Genomic DNA, 27786 nt, shown 5'->3' with positions numbered 1-27786 from the left:
CATTTTTAGTTGACATTATGTTTTATTTGCATTTCATTATTGCTTAAATGTAACAGTCACTAGTGGAGTTAAAGGACATTGGCCCCATGCAAGGGATATTAAACATCCATTACCCTGATTTATGTCAATTGACTGAGGCTAGGAAATAAAGACCAGTCTCTTACCAGCACTCCTGTTTGTCGCCAGCAAAGATGGACTTCAGATGGGAAACATTTGTCACTGACCCCTAAGAAACCTGGAGAGGCATAGCTAGCTGCAAAGACTCCCTCCTCCTGTAAGAAGATAGCAAAAAAAAGATTAGTGTGGGGTAATGCTGGGGCTTGCCCTGCTTCCTTTCCCCTGAGAGGCAGATTGTTTGTTGAGTATGTTGGCAGGGAGGGGGTAGAAAACTCACCTAATGTCTTCACCTTACAGGTGTGGAATACTCACTATTGTCTCCATCAAATCCCGCCACAAGATTCCTACTTTGATTCTACGGAACCAGCTGATATGGACTAGGCAAGAGGGGAGCTGAGAATACTGCCACTAACATGATTATTTATCTATCACCTCAAAATCTACCTACAAGCAAGCAAACTAAATAACTTCAGTACCTACAAATTGCACATAGCTATGCTATGGACATGCACATAGACAAACTATGCAAAAACGAGTCTCTGCGACTGTTACCCAGCCCTCCCATAGATTTAAAGTTGCAGATAACTGTCTCTTATTAAATGTTTGTACAGCACCTAACACAATGAGGCCATGCTCAGGTTGAGGCTACCACAATATATATTCAATAATAATTTCAAACATGACAAAATTTGGTTTGGGTTCAGTTCTAGAGATGGGCAAAATATTGTGAGAAGGGTGTGTATTTTGCCAAGTCCTTTTGCCTATATTTCTAATAATGATAAGGTCTATTATGCTTTAAGAGTCAGAGTCCTAGATCTTTGTACCGTAGAGCATGTTATAATAGGGAGGTTAAGAGAAGGATGGGTGTCTTCAATAAAAAAGCTGTCTTTTTCCTAACTGCCAGAAGGGGTCATGCATGTGACAGCAGCAACCCGTGTAACAGCTGCCACGTCCTCTCAATTCTTCAGGGGAAAGGGCTCATTGATCTAAGCAGGTCTTTTCCAGCTCTAGCTATCATAAGCCTAAATCTTCCCCATCTCCATCTCCCACCTCTCATCCACTCCCTGTGTGTGGGGACTCTCTCATTTAAAAAAATGAGATGTTTATTGGAGGATCCTGCACATGGGGAGTGGGTGAGAGGTGGGGAAGATATAGAAACGGAGTACCAGAGTGAGCGACACTCACGGGGGATGAAGATTGTTTTCTCATATGCCTCCTCCATTCTCCCACCCCTCTCTTTGAGTGGGTGGGCTTTTTGCAGTGCCAATTAACTCCATGCTGAGGTAAGGGTGGGGGGAACAATGCATGGGGTCCCCCATCCAGCCCACCATAGCAGTGTCATCTTCCATTAAGCAGCTGCCAGTTCACATGGAAAGAAGGAAAAGCCAGCAACTTGTTTGGTTTTCTTTTTTTCGTGGGCACTTCACTACTTCAAAGGCTTTCCTTCAGTTCACCGAGGTCAGAGGGCAAAGGTCAATGGGCACAGTTTGACCTCTCTTTCACCTCCACCCTAAAAGGGAGAGACAAAAAAAAAAAAGAAAAGAAGGAGAAGAAGAAATTCTGGCAAACACTTTTATCCTCTAATCTTTCATCTCCACATTGTTGCTAAAGCTTTGTCTGAGGAGACAATGCGCCCTTCAGAATCTGATACTTCCACATTGAACTCTTCCTCCTCATCTTCAAGAAGTAAATAAAACTAAACACCAAAACCAAAAAAGCCTCAAAATTGCAGATGAGGGGGAAACAGGCATTATTGTTCAAGTTCCAGACCAACATGTGAAAAATGCATTTTTTTTCTTTAAAGACAGCATTGTTTTATTATTATTTTTTTTTATTTCTGATCACCAGCCCTGGGGCATTGAGGAATAAGTTAAAGTTTCAGAAAGCTCTCCACAGCTGGTGATTATATCCCTTGCAGTGTGTACAAAGACATTGAGAAAGCAGCGGAGAAAGTAAACAGTATCACTTCTGGGGATGGTGCGGGGTGGGGGGGGAGGAGGTGGGGAGAAGAGGAGGAGGAGAGCAGCAGATGAAATTTAAACTGGCAGACAGCCCAGCCGCCAATTTAAAACAATACAGCTAGAGAAAGCCAAGAAGGAAAGAAAAACAGAGAGGAGTGTGTGTGGAGAGCGAGAGAGAGCGAGAGAGAGGAGGGATGAGACCTCCAGCAAAGGATTTGAGCATCATCTTTGGGGGTCCACCAGCCAGCAGATTAGATTACAGGGCTAGGCTTCAGGGGGCCACATTCTTCTTTCGTTATGTAATGTGTATATGTGTGTTTTTAATTGAATTGGCAAAGCTCAGTTGTTTACCTCTCACAGGAACTATGAAAGGAAGGCACGGGGTCTGGAAACAGCAGTCAACGTGGCTACATCTACATTACAAGCTAGTACGTGTGTGGGGGAATCACAACCCTGGTTTATAGTGTAGACATAGCCACAGACTAGTCTCCTCGGTGTCCATGGAAACAAACAAGAAACCACAGTGGAGAGTTGGGTTCAAACCCAGTTTCTGATCCCATCTCAGATGGTGTAATTTAGGTTTCATCTACACTGGCCTTTCAACAGACTTTGCAAACAGTGCTCAAACTCCACTTGAAGAAACCTCCAAATTAAACCAGTTTTTCATGTGTTTCAGCCCACCAACATACATGAAACCAAATTGTGTTAGTGTCACATACAGATGGCACTCTATCGCTTTTAAAAATGGTTTTGCCTGCTCACCCCATGGGACCTAGACTAGATGATGGTTTGGCCCTATCCCCATTGGCCAGCCAAACCTATGTTCAATAATCTGAGCCCCCAGTGGGGACTGGACCTCAGGCTGGCTGCAACTCAATTTTCACCTTCCAGAATAGGTCTTGCTAAATAGGATCTTTCCAGGTCAGATTGACCTGAAGCTCAGTGGAGAAGACTGAGTCATCCCAGCATGGGGGGGGGGAGGGGTTAAAATTCTGGATCATCTGTCCTTCCTAGGACTAATAAGCCCTTCTTTATGGATATCTGTAGGTGGACCTCGCAGGAAATTAATTTGGAAGGTTTATAACAGGGAGTGTTCCTTAAAAGGACCAGGCTATTCTGTGCTTTTGGTCACCCTTCCAGCAGTCTGTTAGGTTTCACACCAGCATGAATCACATATCGTGGAGGTTGATGTGTTCTTTAAAATGCTCCAACAACTGCTCCCACCAAACCCCACCCCCTTCTCACACACATAAAGCAAATCTAAACCACGGCTGTGAATGCTGAGGAAAGAGCATTGCTAAACTTTCAGATTTGCAAGGGATTTAGCCACACAATTATATTGGACTGAACCTCAGAAAGTTTGGTGGTTCTCTTATGTTCAGTTAAAAACCCTGCATTTTGGGTGTTGAAACTTATTAATATTATTTATTTGTACTTCAGAAGCATCTAGCTGCACACATACACACATGGTAACAGACAGCCCTCTACTGTCAAAATAGAGAAGACAGAGAGGGAGGTGAAACTGAGTCAAAGAGAGGGAAAGTGACTTGCCCAAGCTCACAGTGCAAATCAGTGGCAGAGCCAGACTTAGAACCCATGTCTCCTGACTGCCAGCCTGCGTACTGGATACCACTACCACTTTTGGAAAGGAAGGTAAGTTGCAAGATCAGCTGTTTTGTACTATGTTTTAGAACTTCGATATATGGACCTGGCTGGAGCCAGGCAATGGTAAGATCAGTGACAATTATGGCAAATGATACACTTCATAAAAAGTTACCCAAACTTTTCAAAATCTCCATAAAGGTTTGGTTCAGGTTGAGTTGACCTAGTGGATGTGGCATGGCTTTCCATTGTTCCTCATGACCATTGACACCAGTGCAAAATGGGCATATATAAAACCCTGCCTGATGAAACCAGTATCATTTCCTGTTTATTTTGCACTGCTCTAAATGACTGCACTAGATGTAGGGCAACAAGTGATTTCAATCTGTGGTGTCTCATGTCGGACACCCAATATATCAACCTGTCTGAATGTGTAGGCCTAAGCATCTGGGTGGAACTGTGGTCTAGAGCAGTGCTTCTCAAGCTATCTGATGTGGGGGACTGGCAACTTTTTTTTCCCAATGTGCATGCAGACTGGCATCCGATGGCTTGTGGACCGGCACTGGTCCACGGACCACCACTTTGAGTAGCACTGGTCTAGAGGATTAGGTATCATCCTAAGGTTCTACCATGGACTTGTTATTGATTATCCCTTTGGTTACCCCTTTGTAAGATGAGGAGGATGATTTTTGCCTATTTCACAGGGAGGCCTATCCACGCTTAGATTCGGACCACACTACGTTGTTGAAAGCTGGATCCTTAGGTGCATGTTCATTGTACCTATGCCTTAGTCTGTCCATCCATTAGTACCTATGCCTTAGTCTATCCATTTCTGAACCTCACTGAAGAGGAACCAACCCAGTGGAGCCCACCAAAGCAGGTGCCATCAAATGCTGAGCTCATAATTTCAACTCAAGGGGGTAGAGCTTGGTGTGGGGGCAGGCCCTAGGGAAATACCACCCAGGAAGCTAAATCCCCTTAAAATATTAACCTAGTCTGACAGAAGTTACAGATCATTTTATTCGCAATGTTATGCCTACATTCATTTTCCAAACTGCAAGGGCACGCTGGTCCCTTGGTGGAGAATAAGAGTTTTATATAAAATGCAGCATGGGTATCAAACCCTGTATCAAGTTAACATATATAAAGATTGCCATCTAGTGGCAACTAACACAAACAGCATCTATTGTATTGTTCATATGTTTGTAGGTTCAATAAAGTTAACGAATGCATTGAAAATGGCTTCATGGATACAGCTCTGAACAAAGCATGGTACCTACTCAATGGTCACAGCAATAGCGCAATATGGGAAACATGCCACTAGAATCCCAAAGGCAACCTTTTACTTCCCTTAAAGGGATGACTCAACCACAGATCCAATTAGGATGAAGTGTGAAGAGAGCTTTAAGTGCGACTTAAAATCATGCATAGGGCCTCGGGCAGGCCCTCGGAATGGGGATGAATTTCCCCAAGCATCCGATCGTCAGCTGGTTTAAATCAGCCCATCTCCATTGGTTTCAATGGAGCTGTGCTGCTTAAGCTCAGCTGAGCATCTAGGCCTGAATGATGGATCACAATTTGGTGATAGATAGCACCTTTCATATACTACTCAGAAGTAGCCCACATTGTTTTACAAAGCAATGAGTTAGTACTGGTAAGCTAGAGAACCATAAAGCAGTGAATGTTAAGCCAAACTACCTTAACTGAAAGGTAGTTTCCTTGAATACCTACAGACAAATATACAGGGCCAGATCCAAGTCAATAGAGAGATGCCAATTTACACCAGTCAAGTATCTGGCTCAGGATACACAACCCACTTCTCCTGCCCCCTCCCCCAAGCCCCAGCTTAATCTATTAGGCCTCCACTGGCCCTATCTGAAATTGTATTCCTTTTATTTGTTCTCAGGCTACCCTTAGCGTAAATTGAGACATATTAAATTGGAGGAACTGACCAGTTCTCAAGTTACACTTCATTAAAAACTTTTTTTTAAAATTTAGTGTCAGATGCTCAGCTGCTGTAAATTAGCATAGCTCTGACTTCACAAATCCATTGACTTCTATGGAGCTGAGCTGATTTACAGCAGCTGAGGCTCAGACCCCACAGCACAAGCTCAGAACAAATACTTCTACTGTTATCGGAGAAGGAAAGAACCCATCCTTTGGAATCCCTCTTCACTGGTAAATACCATTTCTCATGGAACTTAGCTAGCAACTACAGCAGACTCTACTACCTGTGGGGTACAGACAAGCTTTTTGTGGATAGCTCATTTTGCCCCCACCCCCCTTTGTGTCTTCAGAAAGGACAAATACATCAGACCTTATTTCTGTTCAAGTCCTCACACTACATTCATCACAAAAAGGCTAATTCATGGCCCAGACACATCTTTCTGTTGACCTTGATGGTCTTTGGATCAGGCCTCACGTACGCTATAATTTTGACAGCCTCCGTGGGATTTGAACCCAGGTTCTTTCCAGCCAGAAGCAAGGCTCGTAACAGTAGATTAAGAAGCCACATAATGTAGATCTCCAGCCAAATTTGGATGATGAAGGCTAGCCACGATTGGGGTAAGGAGAAAGTGCTATTTTCCCTCAGGAAAGCTAGCTTTATTTTCTAAAGGTTAATGAGAAATAGAAGCAAGTTAGACTAGCCAAAAGAATGAAAATAAACGGGGTGTTTTTCTCTTCCTCATTTTGCAGAAAAATGCATGGCTTTGTTTTTCCTGCAGGCAGTTGCTTTGCATCGATGTACCGTGTGGTGACTCAGACACTGTTATTATAATCTAAGCCAAAGAGAAGGCATGTTTTATGAGATACATCTCTACCCCCCCCTTCCCCCGTCTGTCCATACTGTATGCTTCCATGAGTGAGAAGGAATAGTCAAAACTTGGCACGATGGTTTTTAGTGTCTCTTGGCAGGGTGTATTCTTCCTTTGCCTTCAGATCAGAAATGCAAAGGAGGATTCTGGTTTATAGGGGTTGACGTGTAATGTCAATAGCAAAATTTGCTTTTAAGATTCACATGAGAGGAAAGCAGAATATCATTCAGAAGATAGAGTTCCACACCTGCAGGGAGAGGAGAATATAGTCAAGATCCACAGAGAGCAATTTTACTCCTATAGAGGAAATAGTTTGAACAAACCCACACCTGGGGTTCCAGCCCCTGGACCCCATAGAATCAAAAATACATAGGGCCCAATTTACACCACTTACCACCATTCATGGGTAGTTATTCACATGACTAGACCCAGTTACTTCAATTTAAAGTAAGTGCTCACCTGGTTAAGGAAGGAGTTCACAATCTGGCACAGAGTGAGCCCGATTCTCCCATCACACTGTTGTAAATTGGTAGTAACTCTATGGAAGTCAGTAGAGCGATACAGTTGTGAAACTGGTTTAAGTCAGAGGAGAATCTGGCCCACCATTGACAAGTTTGATGCCAGGGCTCAGACCTGCATTTTGAACTCTGAAGCCTGTGATCATTATGAAACCTCCAAACCCCAAAAGCAAACTAAAAACAAAAATAAGATGACTTGAGGTCCATCTCCTCGGAGTCGGCGGTTTCCAAAAAAAGAGCCGAAAGAGAAATTTTGTCTGTGCTGAAAAGTGACTCAAGCTACAGGGGATTTGACGAACTTGCCTCCCACCCACCCCTCTCCCACGCACAGATGGACTCTAGACTCAACATTTTTTTTAAAATCAGGTCAAACGAAAAAGAAATCAGATGACTCAAAGTAACAAAGAAATGTATTATTTTGAGTCTAGTTATGAGAACAATTTCCTAGGAGAGATAATGCTCTTAGATCTTTTTCCATCTGCTCAATGCCTGTGGCACTCTACCATGTGCCCCATATTAGGTCATAAAGGTGACGTTTCTGTTTTGCTAGGAATAATAGACTGATTTTCAAATTTGGGTGCCTAACGTTAGGCATCTAAATCCATATTAAGGGATCTGAGTGTGCCAAGAATTGTACCTGTTCCATTGTTCAAACCATGGAAATTTAGCACATGCTTAAAGTTAAGCTATGGTTAAGTGCTGCCCTGAATAGGGGAGAACCAAATCAGAGATCCCGAGTGCACATTGTGACATTCTATATCTTGGGGGAGCATCCTGGAACCCCCATATTCCTCATGTTTATATAATCACGATCTTACATATAAAGCATGCCTTGTAAAGTATCAGGGGAAAGGTCATGATCTGCTGAAAGTCATTTCTCTATCCATATGTGTATATCATTAATGTATATGAAGTTATGAGAATTGTGTTGTATGGTGTTCACTAAAACATGCTGTAAATTGGGGAATCAGCAGAAATTAGCTCCCCGGAGGCAACAGCAAGGAAAGTAGCCAATATCCGGGTAGAGTATCAATCAACCCATCAACAGCCATTGTCCAGCAAGGGAGCTACGATGCAATGACTCACCTGCATGAGGCCACACCAGGGGAATTGCTCAGCCTTGTCTAGAGACTCAGCAAGGCCCACCCAGACATGCCTGGATTTGTGTTTTCCAAGCACATGGACTGAGGTTATAAAACAGACAGAGTGGACACATACTGGGCCCTTCTCCTGCCCCCACCTACACTGCAAGCCATTAAGATACTGAGAAGAAGACAAGACTCCAACAGAGGAGATTGGCCCAGGTTTAAGGAACAAACCTGTATATTAAGGACTGCAATATCCAGCAGGGTGAGAAAAACTGCTTAATCAAGATGTTGCCCAGTCTAATAGGGTTGCGAGTTTAGACTGCATGCATATATTTTATTTCTTTTGGTAACTAACTGACTTTTTGCCCGTCACTTAATATCACCTAAAATCTACCTTTTATAGTCAATACATTTGTTTAATTGTTTATCTTTACCATGAGATTGTATGAAGTGTGGGGCAAATCTGCTCAGGTTTTCCAAAGGCTGGTGTATATCCACTTTCCATTGTTGAAGAGGGGAACCAATTAATAAATCTGCACTGCCCATCTTGAGCCATGCACGATGGTATATTCCTGGGGTACAGTGCTGGGGGGATTTGGCTCTGGTGCCTTTCTCTGTGTGATTCACAAGTGGCTCTGGGAGCATTCATGCAAGATAACTGGGTGTGGGTCTCCACATGCTGTTGTGCTGAGTGATCACAGCTCCTGGAGGAGTTTGCTGCTGGTCACTAGCAAGGCATTGTGAGACACAGCTCAGGCTGGAGAGAGTTACAGGGTCACAGCAGTTCCATAGTTCCAGGCTGCACTCTGTGGGTATCCCATCACACACACATCTTCCAGTGAACTTCTGTAACTGATGTAGGAGTCTAAAAATAGGAGTAGGTACTTCATTTTCAAGCACCATGTTTGAAAATGTTGGTGGCAGCCCAGAGATATGCAAATAAGAAACAGAGTGACTGACTGACACACTCAGCCAGTGAAAGGAGAGAGAGAAGTGGGACCTCAGATTATTCAGAACAATTCTAATTGCTGTGTTAATGCTTCAGAGATCAGAAGTTACCTAGCAACTTCTGAAAGGTGTTTAACACTTTAATTCGCATCACAAATACCACGGTTACATTAAGAACAGACGTTCTCTCCTTTAACCTTCAAGTAAAGCTGTTCCACTAAAACCAGAATGACATTAACATCAAGCACTACCTCCCCGCTCCAAGCAGAGCTTTCCACTACTTGAAGTGAAAGAAGAGCCTGAGACACCATGAAATCTACTAGGACTTTACTACTTCCAAACTATTTGAGACTGAAGATGTTCAGATACAATGCAATGAGTAGCTGTACAAAACCCAAAGATAAAGCGAGAAATATCTATCTTTTGAGCAACAGATTGTAGAGATCTCTATAGCTCATAGGATTGGCAGCAGAATACAGAGACTTTTATCCCCAGGTTATACATTCAAATCCCTGAGAGACCAATAGTGACCCAACAACGTTAACAAAACTGATGCTATTTGCAGGCCTATGTGAAATGAATCAGTGGTGTCAGTCCACTTTCTGGTGGGCAGACGACACTAAATTGCAGTCCAAGAAGACAGCTAAAGGATTCAGTGAACACAGACAGGCATGGAATGGTCTTCTCCTTGTCTGGGAGAGAGTTCATGGGTATTAGTGGGGCTTGTAATGTCACTCGTTGCTTTCTCTGTTCTGCCCTGCTACCTCCATGTTGTTCAGACCAGGGGAATTCAGCACATATTTAAAGTCAAGTCCATGTTTAAGTGCTGCCCTAAATAGGGAGGGACCTAAAACATGTGCTTAAAGCTTTCCTGCCTTCGTGTGTAACCCAGCAATTCACAAGGGTACACCAAGCCATTCAGAAACAGTAATTCACAATGGGTTCTGCTGGATGTAGCCTGAGCACTGGCAAGGCCCCACCATTTTTACTGCTGTGTCATCAAACCATGCACAGATTGGGATTAGAGGACAAGAAGCTGAAACCCCGAGAGCCGGCTACACTCCACTGTTACTACTCCCTGAGATGCACTATTGGCGAATTACACTTCCTCATTTTCTAAGGGTAGATGTAGACAAACGCAGTCAGATTTTTAGTGTCTCTGCCTGGATCTAACTGAGATGAATTCTATTTGAAATCTTAGTACTCCTTAGAGCAGCAGCATTAGGGTGCCTGGCTTTAAGGGTTTCTTTGACCAGCTTCTCTGAATCGAACATATACAACAGGAAACAGGAGGAGGTGGGGGGATAATGACTAGAGTTGTGGTTTGCAGGATAATTGTATGCAAAAGACATGCTGCAGGAAGTGGGTGTTCAATAATTCATTGCAAAGAGATATCTCCTACCAGTGCTGCCCTCCTGGCCCTATGAAAGCAAGCTGAGCACTCCATCTATATTCCCCCAATCCCCACTACCCAAATATAAATTTAGTGCTGGTGAATGGTACCAAATGGACATTCCAAGAGGCCAGAGCCAGCTTCTTATTTGTAGAATAGGTACAAAGAGAGGAATAGCACTGCTGGTGACCTCAGAGTCCCAACCAAAGTGGCTCAGTCCCTTCCTGGAGGGACAACCTCTAGAGTACCGGCTTCTCTACCAGTCAGTTACAACTCTTGTGAAGTGGACACCTGTCCACAGTCATTGAGGGCAACCAGGAAATAGTAGGGTAGGCTATATGTTTACCTGGGCTTCAGAACTGACCTGCCCCCATGAACACTTGGCCGAATGCACTCTACTGCCAATCTTTCCTCCCTCACACTGAAGGCTTCTGAGTGTGGAGCAGCAAATATACTCAGAGGTGCAGTGAAGACTCAGGAGGAGCGACCTGCTCACTGTTGCTCAGATGCACCACCGTTCACTTCTCTCTCTTGCCATCATCTAGCCAGGCTAAAGAGAAAAGGAATTCCCCTGCTCACAGGGAAGATGAAGACAATCATCCCCAGTTCCTGACTCCCCTAAATGTAGGGAATGAAGAAGCCAGCCCCCACCTTCACCAACACCCACCCACCCTCAGCCTTCTGCTGGGAAAAGGAAAGGGCACAACACCAGGCTCCTGAAATGAAGAATAGCATCCCTCTCCAACTCCCAAGATTCCTCACACCCTGCAGCCAGCCTTGAGTCCCATCCCCGTCTCCACCGCTGCTGAATGGATGCATTGGTGTGACTGGATGAGGAGCAGGTGGATGCTTATTGTTCAGTAGCACCCAAAGCCCCCCAATCAGGGATGGGGGCCCCCTATGCCAGGCACAGAACAAACAGCACCTGCTGTAAGGGCTTACCATTTCATTTAAGACAAGACATCACCAGCTAGTGCAAACAAAAAAGAGGGAAGGAGGATGGCGATAACTGTAATTACAAAGGCTAACCATGAGTGATATCATGGCTCAGAATCAGCACAATAGTTGAGGGTTACTATTCTCTTTTTATAAATAATCCATAAATAAAATCATCTATCCAGGAGTGCTATTCAGCTCATCGTAGTGCACTGGCACATACATTGGGGTGAGTGGAGAGCTTGGGGGGATAGGTTAGAACAGGGCACGAGGAATGAAGGGGATAGAGGAGGAGAGAGCAGGATAGAAGGAACACCAGATGCTGGAAGCAGAGGGAATGATATGCAAAGATCTACAAAAGTGAGAAGAAAGTGTGAAGTGAAGGAAGGGAAAGAAAGTTTAACCAAAGGAAAGGAGACATTTCCATTTCCAGCAAAGTATTCAATAGAAAGCTGTTGGCTAACTTGTTCCAATTAATTTGATGCACAGAGGTCCAGATCCTCGGCTGGTGTAAATCAGAATAGCTCCACTGACACCAACAGATGTGGCCCATGCTAGCTAAGATTTCTCTCTCCTTATACAGACACTTATGGGCTATCTGGTGTTCTATTGGCATAGCTCTGTTGATGTCAATGGAGCTACACAGATTTACACTAGATGAGGATCTGGCCCAAATCTCTCCCCTTTAATCTATTGCTCTAGTGATATATAATGTGCCATTGTTCGAAATAAAGAGGGGGCATGGGGAAGATTTCCCTGTTCCTCTCCTGATATTGCGAAGTTGGGGCCTATTCTCTTCTCTACATTAGGATAATTGCATTTCAAGTGAAGATTTTATAGCCAGAAAAGAGAGGCCCTGCAAAATGATTTAGAGAAAACCACAAGTTTGGCACCCGTACCAGGATCCCCCACTCTGAGTTTGGCTGTCTGAAATGTTCAGCTGGAAAAGGAGCTCAAGTTTTTCCTCACATGGATGTGACACCGCTGTAAGGCTTTTCCCCTCTGTCTGTTTTACTCCTATGCACATACACAGGGACACACACACAAACATGCACATGCAATCTAGAGATGGGTACACAGCAAGCACAAAAGCACATGCAGCAGGTGTACACTTACATTAAAAATACACACGTGTAGTTACACAGACATGCATTCACACCGAGCCTTATGCACACAATCATGCACAATTCATAAAGATAAGTTCACATGCAAGCGCACCACCATATTCACAGACACAAATTATATTGGAGCACAGCTTGAGCCTGTCACAATAGCCAGTTGTGTCTTTGTCTCCCCTCTAGTTGCTGAACTACAAAGAGGATGAGTGAGTCTATTGCTATTTTTAAACTAACAGAAGTGGGTTTTAGCTGCACAGGTCCTAGGTTCAGTCCCACCCAAGGCAGTTGTCCGAGCAACATTGGTCTTAAAGGTGTGAGCCTACTGGAAAGATTTTTGCGATCATTTGAGCTCACTAGGGAGAAGAATCCAAAGCCAGCATGAATCTAATCATCTGCAGGCTGAAGTCAAGTGTTCCAAGATCCCACCTGGCCGTCCAGTCACACAAATGTAGTGAGTGAAGCCTGGATGTTACACACATCAGAACCACAAACAAATCTCACATAATTAAACATACCACCTTCACTAGGCACTTTTTAAGCCCTTGCTCCCCATCATCATGTTCGTTTAAATGAATTTCATGCTGATGAAAAGTGCCAAACTGACAGCTTTAACATCCTCTATGGAGCAGCTGCAGTGCATGCGTCCTGCTCCTGCTCCACTAACATTCATCCAGCCTGTTCTAGAGTGACTTCCTCGAGGGGAAGAAAGCTGTTCAATCTGTAGGACCAGCCAGTCAGATATAAAGACAATAAAAGGATCTACAAGACAAATGGATGGACAATCTCCTAGTGAAAAGAAAGCCCCAGTATTTGCACCAGCAGGAAAGAAAAGGTTATAAAGTGGACTTGAAAAAACTGCCAATATTAGATATGCTGTGAGTATGTTGACCATACTCTGATCAGTTCACTGTAACATACAGCATATGTTAGATAGATGCAGCAGATACACATATTCAAATTACAGTAGGGAGTGGCAAACTTGTTTTTCCTAAATCTGAACCCACTTGAACATCCTTGGACTGATCCAAAGCCTATGCAAGTCAAAAGCAAGATTCTCAATGGATCAGACCCTCTGAGATCAGTAGTAAGACTACCATTTCAGTGTGGCTGAGTTTGCACTCCACTTGGAATACATTGTAGCTACCCCATCATGACACTATAGTTACACCTTCGGATTAGAGCGGAGCTGCAGCAAATTTGAATACAGACTAAATTGAGTAATTTTGGCACTGAATAAATTCAATAGACAACGTTTCTGCTCCTTCACGTCTGCTGTGATTCCTACAAAGCACTTGAAAAAAATCACTCAAGGGTATGTCTACACTTAAGCTTCTACAGCAGCACAGTTGCAGCGGTGTCGCTGTAGCAGTTCAGTATAGACACTACCTACACCCATAGGAGTGGTTATCCTATTGGCATAGGTAATCGACCTGCCCAAGACGCAGTAGCTAAAATCGACAGATGATTCTTCTGTCAGTCTAGCACTGTGTACATGAGAGGTTAGGTCAGCATAGCCACGTATCTCAGGGTGGTGGACTTTTCACGCTCCTGAGACCCGTAGCTATGCCGATGTAAGTTCCCAGTGACTACGCAGCTGGTGTGTCAAGGCCACTGCTTACTATACTAATCTTAATCACTTCATTGTTACTTTGGGCTCAGCCCAACCATTTGTTGTATCCACTTGTTGTCTCATTATATATTTGGACTGTAAAACATTGGGGGCAAGGGTCATTTTCTCATTGCATCTGTGTACAATGCTCAGTGTAATAAGACCCTGATCACTAACTGGGACCTCTGGATGTTACTTCAGGACAAATAGCACTAAATAATAGTCTTTGTGGAGCACTTATTTTAGTGTGTCCCTTAATGACATGCAGAGCAGATACAACCAAATTTCAGATTTAGCTGCAATTGAGTCAGGTGACATTTGGATCAAGGGAGTAGGGGAAGGGAAACAGGCAAGAAAAAACATTAATGTAAAACATTAGCCAAAACTATATTCTACCCACTCACTCCCTCTAACTGTGATACATGTGCTAACAACAAAATCCATTGTGTTAACTACAGTTAATTACAAATTGTACGAGAAGTAGCTTTGCTCTAATTACACTGTATACAAAGGGTGGATTTTTTTAAAGTGCTTAGCACTGGCCTAATTCTAGTCCTATTGAAGTGGATAATAAAACTCCCATTGACTTCAATGGGAGCAGAGTTAAACCAATGAGGAGTGCTTTTGAAAATCCTACATGATAAGTTTTGTAAACGCGTGTGAACGGTAGTGTTAGTAAGAATAAATTAGTACTCAAAATCATTTGTCCAGGTTTTACTGGCTGATTTAAGAGGCAGGGCCTAATCCATGTTTTCTTTCTATTTTAATAAAGATTTCATGTGCCTGGTACATCTCTCCAAGACAGATCCAAACTGATCAGACCTGATGCCTCAAACTTTGGGAACCTTTGGATCCTGCTCTGAAGTTCACAGCTCAAGCTCATGCTGGTACTGTATAAAATCCATGAGCTCCAACTAGTTTTGTGAACCATTTTGAACTCAAAAATTAGTCCAAGAGGCTCAACATCATCAATCGCCAATTAGTTCAGCCATCCCCAATTTCAGTGTCATCTACTTGAAGGTTATATATAGGGGTCCCTTTGTCCCTAAGTGAAGAGCAGCCTCCTCTGGGCAGACACCCCCATTGTTTGAATGTGTACAGGAACACTACCCACAAGTTTAGGGCAGGACGTGAAGAATATTGTATCCAGCTGAAATGGTGGCTTTTATGTGAGCAGAACAAAGATCCAAATGATATCTGATCAATACATTGGGATTTAAACCCTACTCTTACCTGAATGTCCTGGAAACTTTAACCATCCCTCATGGCCAGGATCTTTGTTTGCTATTTCATCTAAAAGATGTGACCTCCTGAAAGAACGTGATGAGACATTGGTTCACACTAACTCAAAAGCAAGAGTAACTCCTACTGAATCACCAGCTTCCTTCAGATTTATCAGTTTTTTTTAAAAAAAAAAAACACGAATGAGTTTGGAAATGCTGACAGTTGCTTCTCCAAGTCCATCATTTGTCAAGCATGTCAACTCCGAGGTCTATCACAACCTATGGGTGACAGCAACCTTAGCTGAATTAGATAGTTCTCTCACACTAAGGGGGCATACAAAAAACCCTCCAGCAGCGTGTCTCAGAGCCCGGATCAATTGCCTGGGCTCGCAGGGCTCAAGTCTTGGGGCTAAAAATGGTTGTGTAGACATTTGGGCTTGAACCCCCTCTGAGAGTTTCAGAGCCTGGGCTCCAGCCTCAGCTCCAGGGTCTATGCTGCTGTTTTTACTTCTGCAGCCTGATCCAGACTCTGAGAGTCACTGCTATGGATTATATTTTATTTTTTTTTGCACTGTGTAGACACGCCGTTAGAGCCTGCCTGCATAACAACACTGAGGTGGAAATAACAAAAAACATTTCTACTAATATATATTTTAAGATTGTACAACCTTGGGAGAGTCACTTTACCTCTTTGTGCCTCAGTTTCCCCTCCCACTTTTTGTTAATCATCTATTTAGACTGTAAGCTCTTGGAATCAAGGACTGTCTCTTGCTATGTATTTGTACAGCACCTACTAGTATAGGGCTGAGCTTTGCTACAAAAATACAAATAATAAATTATAGTAATAATAGAAGTACTGGAAAAGGGATAAAAGACCTATAAAGCCCTAGCAACAAAAATAAGTATAAGTAGATGGCTCTGGACATCCGTGCAGAAGAGAGAGATGGAACCTTTAATATTTAGATCCTGGGTTCATATCTACAACAGATCAGTAGCTCCTGAAAGCCAATTCCATCTGATGGCTATTTGATGACCTCATAAGCCCGTGATTTCAGTACTGCTCCCAGCAGACAAGTTTGGCCAGCATCACACTTTGCATTAACTGTCCCTCTTATCAGCAAACTCACAGTCTCAGGACTGATGGATATCTCCATGGAACTACTCAATCCTGGAGTTGTAAGGTTGAGGCTCCCTCCAAGTTGAAGGTTGAGCCATTATTGGCAGGGCAACGCAGAGATGGAACTGCTGCAGCTTGTACGTCACTTGCTTTGTGAACAAGGGAAAGGCTTCAGTCTCCAGGGCTGTCATTCCCTCCCCAGCACTGAAGAAACAAACAGGGATAAAAAGACTTGGGACGAGGAGTGCACAACTGCTCTGTTGGCGGTGTTGCTAATGACTATCATCTGGGTGCAACGACTGCAAGAGAGAAACTATTTCTTACACAGAGCAAAGGAAAATCCTTAATCAAACATACCAGCAGAACAATTAGATGGATCATAACAACTCTGGCTATAGGATGTTTTCTCCATTTTTCCCTTCAAAGGGACAGTGGTTAATAAACAGTGTTGTCTTTTCTGGAGAAAAGAGTCACCCTCCTGCCCATTGGGGTTACCCTCGCACTCTTCCTGCTGCTATTCAGACCATGCAGGGTTTATATTCTCCAGGCAACCCTTGTATTTCAGTTTGTGGTATTCAAAGGCAGGAGTTACAAGGCCATGCTACATAGCTTCCACCTTCAGCACGTTCATTAAGGCTTCTGTTTTCAACCCCAACATCGCAAGCACTTCCAAACTCAAACTAAAGGCTGTCTTTTAAATATTTCTGTAGAACCTGGGAAGAAGAGCCACTAGATGGTTCAAGGACTTGTGATGGGATACAGGGATTTTGGCTGGTTGGTCTGACTCTGCTACAGGGTGGCAGCTGATTGAGAGCCACTGGCATCTGACAGATGTTTGGGCAGTCAGCATGTGAAACGAGTAGATAGCAATCCAATTACCAGTCAGCCCAGACAGGGCCATGTGTGTGTTTGATAACAGAGTGGACTTGCATTGTACTGTAAAGGTAGCTATCAAGGGACCTCCTCAAGGAAAGAGTTCCCCCACCTGATCCTGGCTAGCCCTAAAGACTAATGGCTGAACCAACCTGGGCAGTTATAGCTACCAGGCAAGGGGCAGAGTGAGAAGCTCAAGTACTCAGGCTATGAAAGGGTTCATATACAAACACTGTCACCTATAGGGGACAGTCACAGCTAGCACAGATAACAGAATGGGTGCATCAACTCTCCTTCTTTCCATAAGGAGCAAGTGAGGAGCTATGTTCCATCCCTCGTGCAGCCTCTGTCTCCAGGAAAGACAGATTTTAGAAGAGTTTACCCCAACAAACCCAGGGCGGTTGTACAAAATCAATGCCATCCAGCTGGCACCACTGTTGCCCATCTGAGCCCAAAGGTCAAGAATGAAGGAAAGAGACTGGACTCCCCTCTCCCTTCCCACAATGCAGAGAAACTCACATTGCTACTGCACATGTGCCATCATTAAAGGGGACTTCACACTCCAGCGCTGTTATATCTGCAGTTTGCACCAGCACCCTATTTACTGGAAACATTGTCGGGGGCGGGGGGGGGCGGGCAAGGAGCGTGTGGGGGGGTGTAGGGCAGAGGCCAGGATTAAGCCATTTTCTTTTTCTTTTACAGTCCCTCTGCTCTACTCTCTTGCACATAAACGAGCTATACCTATGACAGGCATGTGATCATTGCCTGAACCCAAGTCCACTACTCCTCTATTACAATCCACTTCAGACATAGAAGATTGCTCCCTGTTGTGAGCAAAGCTACTCACAGAAACCATAGCATGGTGTCTGGATAAGCTATACCTAATGCACTTCCCTTCAACTTGCTCACTACCCTGTTCCTGTATCACCTGCACCCAGGTGCTCTTTCCCCACCTAAGTCACTCGGGATGCTACAGACAATGGGTCAGGTTCTCTGGAGGTATACACAAGCATGGCTCTATCAAAGAGACCGATAAGCCAATTTACGCCAGCTGAGGATCTGGCCTGATATTCAGACTGTGTCATGCTGGTCAACACCAACAATATAGAATATTTTGAAATCCCTACTCAGTCCCGTACTGCCCTATATAACAAGATCACTAATCCCTGATGAATTGCTGTTGGATGTTTGGCTGTCTAGCTGCTCCTAGAACAGAGTGGGGGCGATAACACTTGTTTCCTCTGCAGCTCTAAGTTTCCTAGCAGTGTTTTTCCTCTCTCTGACAGAGCTCTGGGTGGGATGGAGCAGCCACAGAAGTCTTGGCTTCACTCGACTGGGCCCCTGTTCATTTCCTGAACGCTTCTGAGGCGTCCTGTTCGTGGCCAAACTCGGGCTGAGATCCCAGCTGATATTTTAGCTTTTGCCGCAATATATTTAAAACTTCAGCGGCTATAATAATCCTGACAGGGGCCCCACCTCCATTTCAGAACATTTGCTTGTATACAGATAGATATCTATATCATAGATGGGTTTTTTCCATACAACTGTCAAGGAGAATGCCAAGTCCTGGTAACACTGGCTGATCCTTGGTGAGGGCTGGAGACACCCAATTGGTTTGCTAGCTCTTAACATAATGATTTTCATATTTCATAGTTAACAAGATACATATGAGGTGGTGTATGCCACCCGGCTGCGCTCTATGGGACGTTTACAAGGCAAAGAACATATGAATTACCATACCAGATAAGACCAATGGTCCATCTAGTATCCCATTTCAGCGAGTGACCAGCTCCTTCAGAAGAAGATACAAAAAGCACTGCAGTGGAAAGTTGTGAGAATTAGGGGGGAAAATATCTTTACTGAGGGTAGGATCTCTCAGTTAGTAGCTAGTTTATGACCCTAATCCCACAAAGCACTTAAGCACATGCTTAATTTTAAGCATATAAATAATATAATTGAAGTCAATGGGGTCCACTCAGACGCTTGAAGTTGAGCAGGTCTTTAAGTGCTTTGCTGGATCAGGTCCTATATCCCTTCCAAAACAGTGGATTTTTGGAGAGTAGCTGCTCTGGGCAGACTTCCTCATAGGGGCATCTTCCCTTTACATTCCTTCCCTGCGTGCTCCCCCACAGCAGAGTCACATTTTACCCCTGGGAAACACCCAACCCCATGCTTATTTATCACATTACCTCATCTCCTCCATTATGTGCACTTTCCTCAAGACATGTGAGAACTGGTGCACGCATCAACATGCCCCACACACCTGTATGCAGGCCCCTGTGGGTTACAGTTCCCCTCCCCTATCACCAAGCCTGTAGAGTTCCCTCTTGCTACATGCATTCCCTCTCCCAGACTTGGATGTGAAGGGGAGAGGAAGAGTTTCCACTGGAGAGAAGTGAAGGAAGACAGCTCCTGGGAAGAAGGGCAGTGTGGTCTGAAGCATGGGGCAGAGAGTGGCCATGGACCAATTCCTTTACCTTTCTGTCTCAGTTTCCCCTCCTACCAGAAAAGAGTCATGTGAGGATCATTAACATCTGTGGATGACTGTGCAAGGGCCAGTCATCATGCTGGCAGACAACCACAAAAAGTCCTCCTGATTCTCTCTGTCACCAGGCTGATGCTGGGTGCAGTGCCATTATCTTTAATGGAGCTATTCCAGATTCACCACAGCATAAGTGAGATTACAGCCAGGCCTGTTTTACCTGGCATGTTTCTCAGATACACATACTGAGTCCAACCATGCAGTGGGGCAACAGGGACTCCGCTAACTGGACACCTCAGAGCCTCTGAAAACTACAGCTCAGAGAGACTTATCAGGTAAAGATGGTGGGACTGGCTCCCACGTGAAGCTCCCCAAATGGGGAAGAGAAATGTGTGGTATGTGGGACTGACTTCCAGTAAACAAACTTAACACAGCTATTTCTGAACCAAGCACATCATCGGCATCATCTCTAATACCACCCTCTTCAGTCAGCCAGATGGCAATCTGAAAAGCAGGCACTCTCCTGGCAAGTCCTTTCTAGTGCAGACAAGGCCTTAGAGCTGTGCTGGCAAATCTTCCCAGTGGAGATGCAACTTACACTGGCAAAAGAGCACTTTTGCTGGTATAGCTTATCCCAGTTCCTTCAACAAAACAAGCAATACTTGCCAAAGAACCCTTTTGTTGGTATAAGTGTGCCTCTGCTTTTTTCCCTGCACTCCTAGCAGACGTAGCTGTGAAACTAAAAAGACAGCTAGAGTAGACTAGGCCTAAAGTCCCTTGCTGAGCTTGGAACTCCATCCTCTTCGATGCATTGTACATGCTTGCTTGCATGCTGCCCAACACGCCTAGCTCATAAAGGCAAAACTCACCATGGGGAGAAGCCAAGCTCAGATTTCAGGAAGAACAGCTTGGTGGTTAGAGCATAGACCTAGAACTCAGAAAGAAAAGTCTAGGTTCTATTCCCAACTCTGCCACAAACTTTTCAGGCAAATCACTTAATCTCGGTGTTTCTATAAAACGGGAATGATGATACTTCTCTCTTTGTCTGCCTTATCTATTTGGATTGTAAGCTCTCCTGGGGAGCGTGGGTCTGTATGTTCGTACCGGGGACAACAAAGCTCTGATCTGGGCTTTCAGACACGTGGCATCGGCTGTCAACCCAGATGATATAGCCATGCCAGCTGCAGAAGCTAACTGTGATGCTGTTTGGCGGTAACTTGATTTAAAAGCTATTTCAAGTGCAGAAAGAGCCCGAGAACTTTAGGGCCACAGACTTTCAGCACCACCAATGCCGGCTGGTGGATGTTCAATCATTATCTTCAAGTCAAGATCAAATCAGATCTTCCACTGAAATCCCTGGCACTCTTTTCCCTTTTCCTTCGCTCCTTTCCTTTCCTTCCACTTTCTCTTTTCACTGCCAGTCTCCTTTTAATATAAAAATATTAAAATAGTGCCTCGAGGCCACTCTGGCCAACTATAGCTCCATTGTGCCAGGTACTGTGTGAACACAAGAGACAGTGCTTGCCTCCAAAGAGTTTACAATTCAACACTGGAAACAGGACTGAAGTGTTTTGCCCATAGACATACAGCACGGTAGCAGAAGACCCAGGGGTAGAATCCAGAGCTCCTGAAGCCTACACCCAGGCCCTATCTACTGAACCACACAGTCTCTTCCCTGCTTACCATCCCCTCTCTCCACTCAGCCATTACCCGACTGGCTCGTAGCCCTGCAGATGCTGTGTCCCTGCGATGCCTCTTGGGCAGTTGTCAGGTCTGGCTACCTCTCTCTCCAGGGAACATGCTGTTCCCATTTGTGCTACTCCTGTTTGCACTATGAGCCCTGATTTTCCACTGAAGTAAATAATAGAATGACATGTCCAGCTGGAATGGGGCTAAGCACTGTCCTCTGGTAGACATCTTCCCTTTCCCACTACCCAGCAGCTCCCAGACCTCCAGAATGTTCCTCCTCAGAGCCCCCTTTCCTATGCTCTCCACTTCCTGGCAGGGGAAAGGCACACACCCACTTGGCTCTCCCAGCAACAGAGCCTAGAGCCCCACTCCTGACTCTTACTCCAGGCTCCCCAACAGCCCCATTGTGCTTCAAACATAGGTGCAACCACTTGAGGATGGGGAACCGAGAGAGAGAGTCCTGTCTCCCCACCCACAACGTTTTCCTTCCCTGGGGCTGTCCCCCTGCTTTTTCCAACCAATCCTGCAGCGTTTGGTTAGTTAAAATGAAAGTGCTTCCCCCATCGCTCCTCTAGAACATGCCTTTCTATTGCTGCTCATCTCCATTTAATGCCTCCTGGACATTTTCTGTTTCTTCCCCGCTCTGTACACCTCCACCCCAACCTGCCCTGGTTACCACTAGTGCAGGTCTGAGCCTGCAGAAGAGAGGAGAGGCACAAATACAGCACCGATTCCTCGCTCAGGAATTGGAGCACCAGGCTCCCTCAACATGGGAACGGGGGTGGGGGGAAAGAAAGAATAGAAAGATGGGGTGGTGGGGGAGAAAGCAGGCACCTGCTGGGAAAGGCCATGCCCTAAGAATTCGCCTTTCTGCACCAGCTATTTGTCAGGCTACTTCACCGAGTGTCTCCTGTCCCTTGATTTATCTCAGACCCCCCCCCCCGCCCAGTCCCAGGGCTTTGTGCTGTAGATTAAGTCTCCCTTTACATAGGTACTGCACAGCATACATGCCATCCAGCCTGCGGTCCCACATGAAAGGAGTTGGTGATTTCAGCTTAGACCCCCAAAAGCCTTACATTCAACATAGCTGGGCAGAGTTGCTCCAGAGGCACCTAGGAAAGTTTGGGCTAGCATGTGGTCTGTGTTGCACAGCTTAGACTAGAAAACTATAATGGCTGCTTCTGGCCATAATCCAACCCCCCCCCACCCCAACTATGAATCCATGTATGATTGAGGTCAATGATGGTACATGGTGGCAAAAGCTTGCATGGCAAGTGTCCAACGATTCCTGCCTCGCTACCCTCTGAAACTTCACAAGCAGAAAAGTGCACCAATAAATACTAAAATAACAAACCCTTCCCTTTAACGCATCCGATGAAGTGAGCTGTAGCTCACGAAAGCTTATGCTCAAATAAATTTGTTAGTCTCTAAGGTGCCACAAGTACTCCTTTTCTTTTTGCAAATACAGACTAACACGGCTGCTACTCTGAAACCCTTCCCTATCTCCCTTGGAGGATAGGCTAGCAAAGTGTGGCTGATTACATTTTCCTTAGTGTTGCTCCCTATTGTGAAGAATGAAGCTAGTTACCTGGAAACAAAAAGTTTTAAAATATGGTCTCAGCAAAACCAGGTGTTTGATCCAAGGAGTGGGGTCCAGCAAAATCCTCTGCAGGAAGCCGAAAGGTTTATCAGGGCCTGTTCTCTTTACATAGAAGCTGGTTTTCATTAAAGAAGGAATTACCACCAGCTCTCTCCTCCCTCACCCTAGTAACACATCATCCCCATCTCTTTCACTGCCAGTTTGTTCTAATAAAAAGCAGAAATCATGTCTGAAAAACATCTTGTACAAAACCAGACCCTCCGAGCAGTCAAACCAATACATTAGCCAGCGTTTAGTCAGACACGTGCATGCACAAATCCCTTGCTAGTCTGTAAACAAGACAGATTGTTTTCTCGGCTGCTGGAGATGAATTTCATGCTGCTGTGGGAGAACCTTACTCTTCCAGGGTTTCGATGGCGGCGTGGGAGGTACTCGGGAAGGGTAGATTTGCAAGGCTACGCTCGGATGCAACTGCATGGTCCTGCCACCTTCTACTCTGCAAACATTCTAGATGAACTCCAGTATTCGACACCCCCTTAGGCCTGAGCTGCCTTCCATTACACCCGTTTCATGCTAGTGTAACTGCACATGACATCCAACAGTGCCACGCTGACATGAAACAAGCATAACAGAGTGATGACACACGACATTGCCTTGACTGCTGAGTTTTAAACAGGCTGAATGCTATTCAACACCTAATATATCACAGCTGTAAGAAGCTGACAGGAAATAGTACCTATTACACTGAGAATTACAAAGGGGTTGAAGTGAGATGCAAGGAAATAATTCCATCCTGGCCTCTTCAGGATAAATAGCAACAGGTGAACTCAAAGAATCACAGGTTTGGTTTAAATAAATATCCAGCTGGTTGGATCCAATGCTTTTGGGAACCCCAAGGTAGATCCAGCTCTCTGCCTCCCACACAGATCTCCTTGCCACCATGTATGCCCCTATGAGATTGTAAAAACCTTGAGAATACCAAAAGGATCTCCTAGTCTTTCCCATCCTTACAGTCATTCTGAGATTTTACAGCCAGACACCCAGGGAGGATGTGATTATAAGAGGCATTCGGCAGCACCCGCAAGCACAGGTTACACTAAATACAGATCTGGTACAATTCAGGATGAGTGGTGGTAAGTTTGATGGGCAGAAAGTGGCCTATAATAGATCAATAACATGGGAAGGCCCGTGAACAAGGAGAACAGTCATGAAAGCAGGTTGAAGGGACTGAATGAGCAAATGCCGTTAGACATCATGTGTGAGCAATCTGCACAGTGAGTGGTGGATAGTGGGGAAAGCCTGGCAGGGTCAGTGCTCCCACCCCATCTGATCTGAGACAATTGATAGGTATGGGAGCCTGGATGGCAGTACCAGCATAAGGCTATATTGTTTTTTCTCTCTGCACATTAATGGGTCTTGCAGCCTAGAAACAGATGGAAGGTCAGAAGATAATCGCAGCTGTGTGGTGCTAGAAAATTAAAGATCAGACTTTTAGGGGGAGCTGCTTCTGCCTGCTCAGGTGAGAGCCATCAGGTGAGAGAGGGTCCTAAACATGCCCTACCAGATCTTCCCAGCATTGTGGTGGGGCAGAACACTTCAGGAAACCATAGAAGAGAGAATCCAGGCTGGAGCTCCTCCCAAAAAAGTGTTCATGTCCCTGAACTAGAATAGATAAACCTGATTCTCACTCTTCCTGCTCTAGCTGTGGGGCTGCAAAACTGGATCTAGGAATCCAGGCCCGGGCTATAACCACCACTGCACATTCTAGCCAGAATCAGAAACAGTGTGGGGGCTGTTGTGAGACAAAGGAGCAGAGATGGAGATAGAGGGGCCATGTGCATTTGGAGAATCTGGGCAGCAAGGCACAGAGGAGTGACAAAAGACCCCACGTACAGGCCATTTCCCTCCAATCCTTTGCTCCTTCTCTGCCCACCCCCTGCTTCTAAACAAGGAGAGAGACAGTTTAGTTGCTCTGACCTGAACAAAGCCCTCTGTCCTGCAAACTGCCTTATTTCCTGCGGGACAAGCATTGCAACACTATGGAAAGGGCTTTTTTCCCCCCTTCAGGCCCCCTGCTGCCTGCACACACAGGGAAACATGGAAAGATGGGGCCTTCCCTGCCTTTCATCTCTTAGCTTGTTTGTTTTCTTTGTTCTGGTTTTTAAAGCCTACTGGATGCCCAAACGGAAGGTGCTGGTTGGCTCTTTACAAGAAAGGGTGAAAAACAAGTGACACCAGTACTTTAACAAGACCACAGCAGAGAGTCCCTTATGGCACACACTGCAGGATTTAATAGAAAACTATCATCTTCCTAGGCATCTTTTGAACCTTCCTCTTAAATGTAATTAAGAATTATATCCCCGCTACCAAATTCCTTTTTTAATTGCCAGTAGAAAGGACCTACTTCCCCTGGGTTTTAGAGTAATTGCTACAGAAGTACTGCTCATACCAAGCATCCACAATCATGAGACAAGCTCCAAAAAACATCCTGAATTTTTTTTAAAATCTCATGATTTTTAAGCCGAAAAAGGTTTTTTCTTCGCCTTATGGTTTTTTGAGCCTTTAGGGTTTGTGCTTTCAAGCTTTTCTCTGCATTCTTGAGGGCTACAAGTTCACTTTAAAAAAAAAAAAGTCACATAACTCAGAGCTGGGGCTTTGGGAAAACCACCAAATACTGTGAGATTCATAATGAAGTTGTGGGAGTTGGCAACAATGTTCACTGGATGCCTCGCTAATAAATTCGATAAGCTTTTCTTAAAGGGCAGCTGCAGGCAATAGAACTGGTCAGGTCCCAGCATTTGGAAGGAGGGGGAAGACAGGGGCTCTCGACTTTGCTTGCTCCCGAGCACTAGCAAAAGTCTACGAAGAGGTAACGGTGATTTAATTCAAATGCTCTGCGTGTATTTACAGCACTAGATCATGATCAAAGCCAGTACATGCACTTGCACTCACATTTACCACACTATCTTCAGCAGCCACAATCAATGATGGATCACAAATGATAAGTGCATGCAAGATGCATCCTCCTGGCACCAGCAATGCCTAACTTACAGTGATGAAGCCAAGTATACCACTGATTAATATGACCCCAAGAGAGCAGAATCTGGCCTCTTTATACCAGGTAATCTGGAGTAGCTCCCCTGAAATGAGTGTAGTCACTCCAGATTTACACTTGGTTTAGAGCAGAATCTGGCCCATTGTACTCAAGGTACTTTACTCAAAGTGAAGACGACACCATTGAATATTTTAGGCCCCAAATGTGATCAAACAGTGCCTCAAAAAGTGTTTGCTTCTCTTGAGCTCTGCTGTCTGCATTCAAAAGCCAAGACCCCAGGCTCTATTATAGCTACTTTGCACCACTCCAGTAGCACAAAGGAGCCAAGAAGTCATCTTAATTGTCTTGTGGAGAATCCCACTAAATGGGGGGATCCCAGATGGCACAGTACCACTGTAGTGACTTTTAAGCTACGTCCCGTCCAGCACCTAACGCAGGAGGTCATGTACAGAGGAAAGAGGCCGTCTCTCTCTGCACCTATGATCCCCAATGGCTAGAATATCCCTCAGAACTATAGGTAGCCACCAGTAAATTAGAGCAGCCTGCTCCAATTTATTTTGGAGACTGAGCTAGTCCAGCAGCCAGACCCAAGGTCTTAGGGGCAGGTAAAGGGGGCATAAAATTACCTTTGTCCTCCCTCCCCCAAAGCTGCAAAGAGTACAGCTCTGACAGCCCAGAATCAGGACCTAAATATCTAAGTTTAAAACCTCGTTACTCCATCCTCCTAAAGCTAAAAGATGCCAATAAGCAGTGTTTATTTAAGGCTGGATTTGCAACGGGGCCCAAAGGACTGACTCCCATTGACTTTCACTACAGGAGCGACACACATTTGAAAATTCTAAGCACCGCATTGCGCACCGCTCCTCCCATCAGCAAAAGGGAGTACAAGTTAATATCATCAAATGGAGCAGAAGGACTGTGATTTGCAATAAAAAGAGAGTCAACTGACCACTGGGCTTCCCCGCAGCTGGGCATGACATAGCAGCCTCTCCTCTTCCAGCCCTGCAGCTATCTGCCTCTTCTTGTGACTCAGACCTCCCACCAGGTCACATTTACTCCCACCCCTTCAGGCGTGGCATGGAGTCCTGCAAGAACAAGTCTCTCTATCTGGTCTGTCATCTTCACTTCTGAACTCAGTGCATGAGGACTTTGGGCCTGTAGCAGAGCCATTTTTCAGGCAACCTAATGAGCACAGCTAGCCTATAGAAAGCTGCTTAATTAGTTACCCTGTCTGAAGAGTCAGCAGCCCAGCAGCAGTTGTTTGGCAGGTGCTTAAAGCATTTGCCCACTGTTGCATTAGCTGCTGATTATTCCCAGCTCTGTGTCACTCCAGGTAATCCAGCTCTGATCCTGGACTCAAATTCTGGCTACTAACTCCTGCTCCAACTGCTATTCACTGCTGTCTACATCCCACTCTCAGACACAGTGGGCCATACATCCTTTTCTCAGGGCTTTCAGTTGTCCACACTCTCTTTTCAAGGACTCTGTGCTATCATGCTAGTCTAGGGACCATAGGAAAAGCAGTCAAGATTCACTGCATCAGGCTCCTTGCTGCAATCTCTCTGGACTTCTTCCTATCAAGCATTTCCCTAGGCTTTCTCCTCACCCTGCAAGAGTCTTCTTATTCCCTGACACACTCTT

At 44.9% G+C, this 27786-nt stretch overlaps 1 long non-coding RNA gene across 1 annotated transcript; it reads right to left on the bottom strand.

The window, feature by feature from the left end:
- Positions 1–2: 2 nt before the first annotated feature.
- LOC122460524 lies at positions 3–27786 on the bottom strand. Its single transcript, XR_006281883.1, has 2 exons — positions 27095–27786; positions 3–1627 (listed from the first exon to the last, which is right to left on the bottom strand). It is a non-coding gene; the product is annotated as an uncharacterized LOC122460524 (long non-coding RNA).

The sequence above is a fragment of the Dermochelys coriacea genome, chromosome 6 (assembly GCF_009764565.3).
Source record: "Dermochelys coriacea isolate rDerCor1 chromosome 6, rDerCor1.pri.v4, whole genome shotgun sequence".
Taxonomy (NCBI): Eukaryota; Metazoa; Chordata; order Testudines; family Dermochelyidae; genus Dermochelys; species Dermochelys coriacea.
Note: the sequence above shows the minus strand (reverse complement) of the source record. Positions and strands in the feature narration are given on the sequence as shown.